Genomic DNA, 9,447 nt, shown 5'->3' on the forward strand with positions numbered 1-9,447 from the left:
AACCGCGCCAGGTAGTTGTCGCAGGTGACTTAAACGCCAAATCCATGGCCTGGGGCTGTCCCGCAACCGACATTCGCGGAGACCTGTTAGAGGAATGGGCGACGATGACCGGAATGTCGGTTCTGAACCGAGGGTCGGCCAGCACCTGCGTGCGCTGGCAGGGAGAGTCCATAGTGGACGTTACTTTCGCGACCCCGGCACTCGCGACCCGCGTCCGGGGCTGGAGAGTACTGGAGACGGTGGAGACATTATCAGACCATTTGTACATCCGGTTTGATGTCTCCACCTCCTCCGGAGGCACGACAGACACGGATCGTCGTCCGAATGGCCGTGCTGCGACCCCTTACCCTCGTTGGGCCCTGAACAGCCTGGATCGTGAAGCGGTGGAGATAGCGTCCCTCGTCCAGGCCTGGACAACATCTCCTGGGCCTGTGGAGACCGAGGAGGAGGCAGCCTGGTTTCGCGAAGCCATGTCACAAGTCTGTGACGCAGGCATGTCGCGAGCCAAGCCGCGGCCTCCGAAGCGTCAAGTGTACTGGTGGTCGCGAGAAATCGGTGAACTCCGATCCCGCTCCAACAGAGCGAGACGCCAGTACACACGGTCCCGTCGACGCAGACACCGAGACGTTGAAGAGGAGACGCGGCTGTACAGTGCCTACAGGGAGGCGGTCAAGGCGCTGCAGCTCTCCATCTGCGAGGCGAAGGCGAGCGCCAGAGCGGAGCTTCTCGAGACTCTAAACCAAGACCCATGGGGGAGGCCGTACAAGACGGTCAGGGGTAAACTACGCCCTTGGGCCCCCCCCTTGACAGAGAGTCTCGAGCCTCGACTACTGGGGGTGGTTGTTTCCAACTTGTTTCCGAACAGACCGGAACACCAGCCCCCAGAAATGGCACCTCCCCATCAGCTCGCAGGGTTCGAGGGTGCGGAAGTCGGGGTGCCTCCGGTAACGGAGGCAGAGCTAGACGCAGCCGTGCGGAGGCTAAAAGCCAAAAACACGGCACCGGGTCCAGATGGGATCCCAGGACGCGTCCTGGCTCTGGCGCTGCGGTCCCTAGGGGAGAGATTCCGCGGGCTACTGGACGCCTGTCTACAGTCCGGCCAATTTCCGACCATATGGAAAACCGGCCGGCTCGTCCTCCTAAAAAAGGATGGGCGTCCCGCGGAATCTCCATCAGCCTACCGTCCGATCGTATTGCTCGACGAGGCTGACAAGCTCTTCGAGCGCATCATCTGCTGTCGCCTCGTCGAGCACCTCCGAGGAGTAGGACCCGACCTGTCCGAGCATCAGTTCGGATTCCGAGAGGGCAGGTCGACCGTAGATGCGGTCGCGCGCATCAAAGCCCTCTCGGATGAGGCGGTTGACCACGGTGGGGTTCTTCTGGCGGTGTCCCTGGATATCGCCAATGCCTTTAACACCCTGCCGTGGTCGTGCATTAGGGAGGCGCTGAAATACCACAAAGTGCCTCCCTATTTGTGCCAAATAGTCGGGGCCTACCTCTCGGAGCGGTGTGTGGAGTATCCGGTCCGGGGTGGCGGGCTTACAAGGTGGGAGACAACGTGCGGTGTTCCACAGGGCTCGGTCTTAGGGCCGCTCCTGTGGAACATTGGGTACGACTGGGTGCTGCGGGGGGAGCTTCTCCCGGGGTCAAGTGTGACCTGCTACGCAGATGACACGCTGGTCACGTCCCGGGGGACCTCGCACCGGGAAGCAGCACGCCTCGCCACCGTGACGGTGGCACAGGTGGTGAGGCGTATAACGATGCTGGGTCTGGAGGTGGCGCTACACAAGTCCGAGGCGCTCTGCTTCCACGCAGCCCGGAAGGCGCCGCCTGCAGGATCCAGCATCATCGTTGGTGGCACCCGAATCGAGGTAAAGTCCAACATGAAATATCTTGGACTTGTCCTCGATTCCCGATGGAACTTCCGCGAGCACTTTGCCCGCCTGACCCCCCGACTAATGGCAGCATCGGCCGCTCTGAAGAGGCTGATGCCCAATATCGGGGGGCCGGAGGTAGCGAGCCGCCGTCTGTATATGGGGGTGGTGCGATCGATGGCCCTGTACGGGGCGCCGATCTGGGCGGTGAATCTGGCGGCCCGAAATATCGCCCTGCTGAGAAAGGCTCAGAGGGCGATGGCCATCAGCGTCGTACGCGGGTACCGGACCACCTCATATGATGCGGCGTGCTTGCTGGCGGGAACGCCTCCTTGGGATCTGGAGGCGGAGGCCCAAGCGTCTCTGTACGAGTGGCGCAGGGAGCTCCGGCTGCGGGAGTTCCATCCTGCGCCTAGGGAGGTAGAGGCGCAAAAGCTCCTCGTCCGGCAGTCCATCGTCCTCCAATGGGAGGAGCAACTGGCTGGACGCGAGGAAGGACACAGGACTGTCGAGGCGGTCCGGCCGGTCCTACAAGACTGGCTGGAGAGAGAGCGGGGCTCGCTAACCTTCCGGCTGGTGCAGGTGCTCACGGGGCATGGCTGTTTCGGGAGCTACCTGCACCGGTACGCAAGACGGGAGGAGACGGCGGAGTGCCACCAGTGTAGCTGCGGCGAGGACACGGCGCAGCATACCCTGGAGGAATGCCCAGCCTGGGAGGGGCAGCGCCGCGAACTCGCGGCAGTGGTGGGGGACGACCTCTCCTTGCCAGCCGTAGTCAAGGCTATGGTTGCCGACGAGAGGTCGTGGAAAGCGGTCCTCTCCTTCTGCGAGGATGTAATGTCGCAGAAGGAGGCAGCGGAGAGGGAACGGGAGGCCAACCCAGCCTCACACCCGATCCGCCGCAAGCGCACAGGGGCCCGGAGGAGAGCGTATGCCCATCTCCTCCCCCCCACCTAGCGAGGTCTGGGCAGCGGCGCGGGGGCGTCGCTGCCCATTACATAGGCCTCGCAGAGAGGGCGCGCGTGGTATGCCCACGCGCCTTCTGAGGAGGCAGGGGTAGAAGTCCCTCTCTAGCTCCCCTCAAGAGAAGGGCCCGCTGCGTAGGCGGGCGGCGCCGGCGTGGTTGCGGTTGCGTACTCTAGAGAACCCGTGGCCACGCCCCACCGGCGGCGTGTAGGCATACCGTTGGTTTTTTAGTGGGTAGCGGCACCTTTGCCGAGTCCCACATAACCCGCATTTCCTCCCCCGGGTGTGCGGGTATGCATAAAGCATTTTTCCAACGCAAAAAAAAAAAAAAAAAAAAAGGTTCCACGGACCTGCTCGGGTGTCCGAGTGGGCGGGGAGGTGAACCCCGACGTGGCGCGTCCCCAGGTGGTGGATAGGGGAATGCCCCGGCCCGTTGTCGTGCCGGGGTAGGACGTAGTCCCGCGAACCAAACACCAGGGGGGTATTTGGGGGGTTTTGTACCCGAGAATGGCTCTCCACGCGTCCCTCTGAATAAGCAGACGGCGCAGTGGACGAGCAGAGAGGAGGACATCTGGGGACTTCCCCCGTAGGCGCTGGAGGAGGCTGAGGGCTCCCTAACGCGTCGTGGATGCGAGTGGTTGCTGGATTGGGGAGCCTTCTGCTTTTCTGACACTGCCTAGCTGTCTGGAAGGATTGTGCATTGGGCTTCTGTGAAACCCAATTGCAGATCCATTTGTCCGGGCGGGTCGGCGGTGTTAGCGGATCGGGAGGCTCGCGCACCGGATGCCGCGCGTATCTGTTGTGCGTCTGGGGGGTTGTGCGGCTATTAGAAATTCCCTCTGGCGGGGTGAGGAGTGGGGATGGCTCCGGCCACCAAGCGCGGCGGATGAAGAAGTGGAAGAAAACCACTATAAAAATCACCCCAATCCCAAGGTGTGTCTGACGTGCCGATGGGATGCGTGGCTGGAGGGAGTCCAGTCACAAACGTCAGGGAGGGGCATACCTCCACAAAATAGCACACAAAATGAGTGGAAACGAAAATGTAGAACTACCCCAGGAGGTTCCAATCCTCCATGTCGCCACAGGACGGGCAATTGCCCATGCTGTGGCGACATGCCGCCTTCCGTATTCTGGGGGGGCAAACCACTCACGATCCCGAAACGACAACACAAGCAAACACTTCATGGACACCGATTTGCAGAGTGATTTGGTATTGAGGCTGCAAGGAGGGGGTGATGGGGAGAATAGCAGTCCGGCGGAGGCAGGAGCCTCCACTGGCCATCCCAAAGATGGATTTCGGCCACTTCTGGACGCCCAGGGGCGCTGGGTGTTCCATGTTGATGACGTGCCTCCGGGGACAGCGGAGGATTCTACACGCTCCCCACCCAAACACGCTAGGGGGCTTAGTGAGAAACGGCAACCCGTAGTGCGAATAGAACGCATGCCAGAAAGGGTCCCCTCTCTTGGCAGGGAGGAGTTCTTCTCCCCCATGAGAATAGACACGGGTGACCTCCCTGGGGACGGAGTATTTTTCTCTCCGGTGCCAACCGACGGGGAAACCGCCGAATCCGACGTTTCGCTAACTGCCCAAATGGCCGCAGGACGGAAGAGGCAGCGAAGCAGTGGTAGCGACACGGGAGCATCGCCGAGCGGCGAGGCTTCCGATCTTGCGGAGCGAGGAAAGTCCGCCTCGGGGCCCTCCAAGCGAGGAACAGGCCGCCAACCATCCACGGCGCGCCACGCCGGGCTAACCAAGGAAAAGGCTAAGCGCCGGGAGCTCGAGCTGCAAACTGAAGAGGACCTGATGGCCGCGTCCAAAATGGTGACGCTAAGACGGCTTGCCCGCCATCCGGATTCGTTTGGGACGACAAGTGGGTCAGACGATGAAGAAAACCGCACTGTCCTGGCCCTAAACCAGCAGGTGCGTGATAGTCTGGGGCTTATCAAAGACGTGGCCACCAAGTCCAAAAACCTAAAGGGCACGTACCAGCGAATCCTGAAGGAGGCGGTGGCTGCGATCCGGGAAGCTGTCGGTGAGATGAGGGGCCGGACTGTCTCCGATGAGACGAGGAGGCTCGCCGCCGAAAACGCTCGCCTTAAGGCGGAAATGGCCGAGCTCCGTAAGGAAATGGGCGACCTGCGTGCTAGCCTTGGGCAGCGCCTCGAAGGGACGCGCCAAGAGACGGCGACATCACCTGCTCGGGAGCAAGGTGACTTAGAGCGCAATATCGTGGCCAAGGTGAACGAAATGATGGGTACAAGGTTGAGCGCCCTGGAGGAGAAACTGCTCCCACAGCAACCTACTCAGGTGTCGTCTGCTCCCACACCTTCCAAAGCAGGAAGCTCTCCCCCCGGTCACACTCCAGCTCCTACCAACCTAGCGGGTGCGAAGCGGGCTGCGAAAAAGAATAAAAAGAAGGAGGGGCCCAAAAAGCGTACTACGAGCGTTCCTGGCCCCGCTTCCCAAGTCCGGCAGCCTCGGCTGCAGACAACAGTGCCTGCCTCGGAAGAGGAATGGACGACTGTGGTCAAGCGGGGTAAGAAGAATAAAAAGAAGACTCCCGTTGGAGCAGCGACGACTGCGAAACCGCAACAGCCGGCGGCACCGCGGAAAGAGCAAGAAGGGAAGGGTCGCAATAAGACCAAGGCGCTACTGCGCACCCCGCGGTCAGCGGCCGTAGTCCTCACCCTGGAGACGGGAGCAGAAGAGAGGGGAGTTACCTACGGAACGTTGATTACGGAGGCCAAGACCAAAATTTCCCTGGATGGGCTCGGTATCACCGGTCTGAGGTTCCGTAGGGCAGTGACAGGGGCGGCAATCCTGGAGATCCCGGGCCCAGACACCACCAGCGGCAACCAAGCAGACTCTCTTGCTGCCAAGTTGAGGGAGACGCTTAATGTGGCCGACGTCCGCATCTCTAGGCCGGTAAAATGCGCGGAGATGCGCATTTCCGGCCTGGATGACTCGGTTACAGAGGAAGAGCTCGCCGCTGCCGTGGCGAAAGTTGGAGGGTGTGCCCTAGAGGCAGTGAAAGTTGGCCGGATCTCCCGCACGCCAACAGGCCTGGGCACAGCGTGGGCTCGCTGCCCCGTAGCAGCCGCCAAGAAAGTGGCTGAGGGGCGACTCCTCGTCGGATGGGCTTCGGCAAACGTGAAGTTGCTGGAGTCCCGACCCCTGAGGTGCTTCCGCTGCCTGGTGCCTGGCCATGTTAGGAAGGGGTGCACCTCAGAAATCGACCGTAGTGACCAATGCTACCGATGCGGTCAATCCGGTCACCGGGCCAGGGACTGCACCGCCGCGCCCCACTGCACTCTGTGCACTGCAGCGGGAAAACCTGCTGACCACAGTGCCGGCAGCAGTACCTGCGCGATGGGGGCTAAAGCCCCAAAACGCATGTCCCGGAAGGTGACCAACAAACCAGGCACCCCTGGAGTGGCGGCGCCTCCGGCTGCACAAGAGGGTCCGACAAACAATGCGCCAAAATGACGAGGTCAACCAATCGGATCCTCCAGGCGAACATAAACCACTGCGCCGGGGCGCAAGATCTCCTCCTGCAGTCCATGGCGCAGTGGTCGATAGATGCTGCCGTGGTCGCCGAGCCGTACTACGTCCCCCCCAGCCACAACTGGGCTGCGGACCTGGATGGCTTGGTGGCCATTATTACAAAAGCAGGGGTAGAGGGCATACCGCCCCCCTCCACGTTGTCGAGGGGCCATGGCTATGTGGCTGTTCTCTGGGGCGAAATTACCCTGATCGGGGTATATTTCTCCCCCAACAGAAGAGTCTCCGAGTTCGAAGCCTTCCTCGGCCAGCTGGCGGCTCTCGTTGGGCAGACCCAACCGCGCCAGGTAGTTGTCGCAGGTGACTTAAACGCCAAATCCATGGCCTGGGGCTGTCCCGCAACCGACATTCGCGGAGACCTGTTAGAGGAATGGGCGACGATGACCGGAATGTCGGTTCTGAACCGAGGGTCGGCCAGCACCTGCGTGCGCTGGCAGGGAGAGTCCATAGTGGACGTTACTTTCGCGACCCCGGCACTCGCGACCCGCGTCCGGGGCTGGAGAGTACTGGAGACGGTGGAGACATTATCAGACCATTTGTACATCCGGTTTGATGTCTCCACCTCCTCCGGAGGCACGACAGACACGGATCGTCGTCCGAATGGCCGTGCTGCGACCCCTTACCCTCGCTGGGCCCTGAACAGCCTGGATCGTGAAGCGGTGGAGATAGCGTCCCTCGTCCAGGCCTGGACAACATCTCCTGGGCCTGTGGAGACCGAGGAGGAGGCAGCCTGGTTTCGCGAAGCCATGTCACAAGTCTGTGACGCAGGCATGTCGCGAGCCAAGCCGCGGCCTCCGAAGCGTCAAGTGTACTGGTGGTCGCGAGAAATCGGTGAACTCCGATCCCGCTCCAACAGAGCGAGACGCCAGTACACACGGTCCCGTCGACGCAGACACCGAGACGTTGAAGAGGAGACGCGGCTGTACAGTGCCTACAGGGAGGCGGTCAAGGCGCTGCAGCTCTCCATCTGCGAGGCGAAGGCGAGCGCCAGAGCGGAGCTTCTCGAGACTCTAAACCGAGACCCATGGGGGAGGCCGTACAAGACGGTCAGGGGTAAATTACGCCCTTGGGCCCCCCCCTTGACAGAGAGTCTCGAGCCTCGACTACTGGGGGTGGTTGTTTCCAACTTGTTTCCGAACAGACCGGAACACCAGCCCCCAGAAATGGCACCTCCCCATCAGCTCGCAGGGTTCGAGGGTGCGGAAGTCGGGGTGCCTCCGGTAACGGAGGCAGAGCTAGACGCAGCCGTGCGGAGGCTAAAAGCCAAAAACACGGCACCGGGTCCAGATGGGATCCCAGGACGCGTCCTGGCTTTGGCGCTGCGGTCCCTAGGGGAGAGATTCCGCGGGCTACTGGACGCCTGTCTACAGTCCGGCCAATTTCCGATCATATGGAAAACCGGCCGGCTCGTCCTCCTAAAAAAGGATGGGCGTCCCGCGGAATCTCCATCAGCCTACCGTCCGATCGTATTGCTCGACGAGGCTGACAAGCTCTTCGAGCGCATCATCTGCTGTCGCCTCGTCGAGCACCTCCGAGGTGTGGGACCCGACCTGTCCGAGCATCAGTTTGGATTCCGAGAGGGCAGGTCGACCGTAGATGCGGTCGCGCGCATCAAAGCCCTCTCGGATGAGGCGGTTGACCACGGTGGGGTTCTCCTGGCGGTGTCCCTGGATATCGCCAATGCCTTTAACACCCTGCCGTGGTCGTGCATTAGGGAGGCGCTGAAATACCACAAAGTGCCTCCCTATTTGTGCCAAATAGTCGGGTCCTACCTCTCGGAGCGGTGTGTGGAGTATCCGGTCCGGGGTGGCGGGCTTGCAAGGTGGGAGACAACGTGCGGTGTTCCACAGGGCTCGGTCTTAGGGCCGCTCCTGTGGAACATTGGGTACGACTGGGTGCTGCGGGGGGAGCTTCTCCCGGGGTCAAGTGTGACCTGCTACGCAGATGACACGCTGGTCACGTCCCGGGGGACCTCGTACCGGGAAGCAGCACGCCTCGCCACCGTGACGGTGGCACAGGTGGTGAGGCGTATAACGATGCTGGGTCTGGAGGTGGCGCTACACAAGTCCGAGGCGCTCTGCTTCCACGCAGCCCGGAAGGCGCCGCCTGCAGGATCCAGCATCATCGTTGGTGGCACCCGAATCGAGGTAAAGTCCAACATGAGATATCTTGGACTTGTCCTCGATTCCCGATGGAGCTTCCGCGAGCACTTTGCCCGCCTGACCCCCCGACTAATGGCAGCATCGGCCGCACTGAAGAGGCTGATGCCCAATATCGGGGGGCCGGAGGTAGCGAGCCGCCGTCTGTATATGGGGGTGGTGCGATCGATGGCCCTGTACGGGGCGCCGATCTGGGCGGAGAATCTGGCGGCCCGAAATATCGCCCTGCTGAGAAAGGCTCAGAGGGCGATGGCCATCAGCGTCGTACGCGGGTACCGCACCACCTCATACGATGCGGCGTGCTTGCTGGCGGGAACGCCTCCTTGGGATCTGGAGGCGGAGGCCCAGGCGTCTCTGTACGAGTGGCGCAGGGAGCTCCGGCTGCGGGAGTTCCATCCTGCGCCTAGGGAGGTAGAGGCGCAAAAGCTCCTCGTCCGGCAGTCCATTGTCCTCCAATGGGAGGAGCAACTGGCTGGACGCGAGGAAGGACACAGGACTGTCGAGGCGGTCCGGCCGGTCCTACAAGACTGGCTGGAGAGAGAGCGGGGCTCGCTAACCTTCCGGCTGGTGCAGGTGCTCACGGGGCATGGCTGTTTCGGGAGCTACCTGCACCGGTACGCAAGACGGGAGGAGACGGCGGAGTGCCACCAGTGTGGCTGCGGCGAGGACACGGCGCAGCATACCCTGGAGGAATGCCCAGCCTGGGAGGGGCAGCGCCGCGAACTCGCGGCAGTGGTGGGGAACGACCTCTCCTTGCCAGCCGTAGTTAAGGCTATGGTTGCCGACGAGAGGTCGTGGAAAGCGGTCCTCTCCTTCTGCGAGGATGTAATGTCGCAGAAGGAGGCGGCGGAGAGGGAAAGGGAGGCCAACCCAGCCTCGCACCCGA

Source organism: Cydia amplana, chromosome 18 (genome assembly GCF_948474715.1).
Source record: "Cydia amplana chromosome 18, ilCydAmpl1.1, whole genome shotgun sequence".
Classification (NCBI taxonomy): Eukaryota; Metazoa; Arthropoda; class Insecta; order Lepidoptera; family Tortricidae; genus Cydia; species Cydia amplana.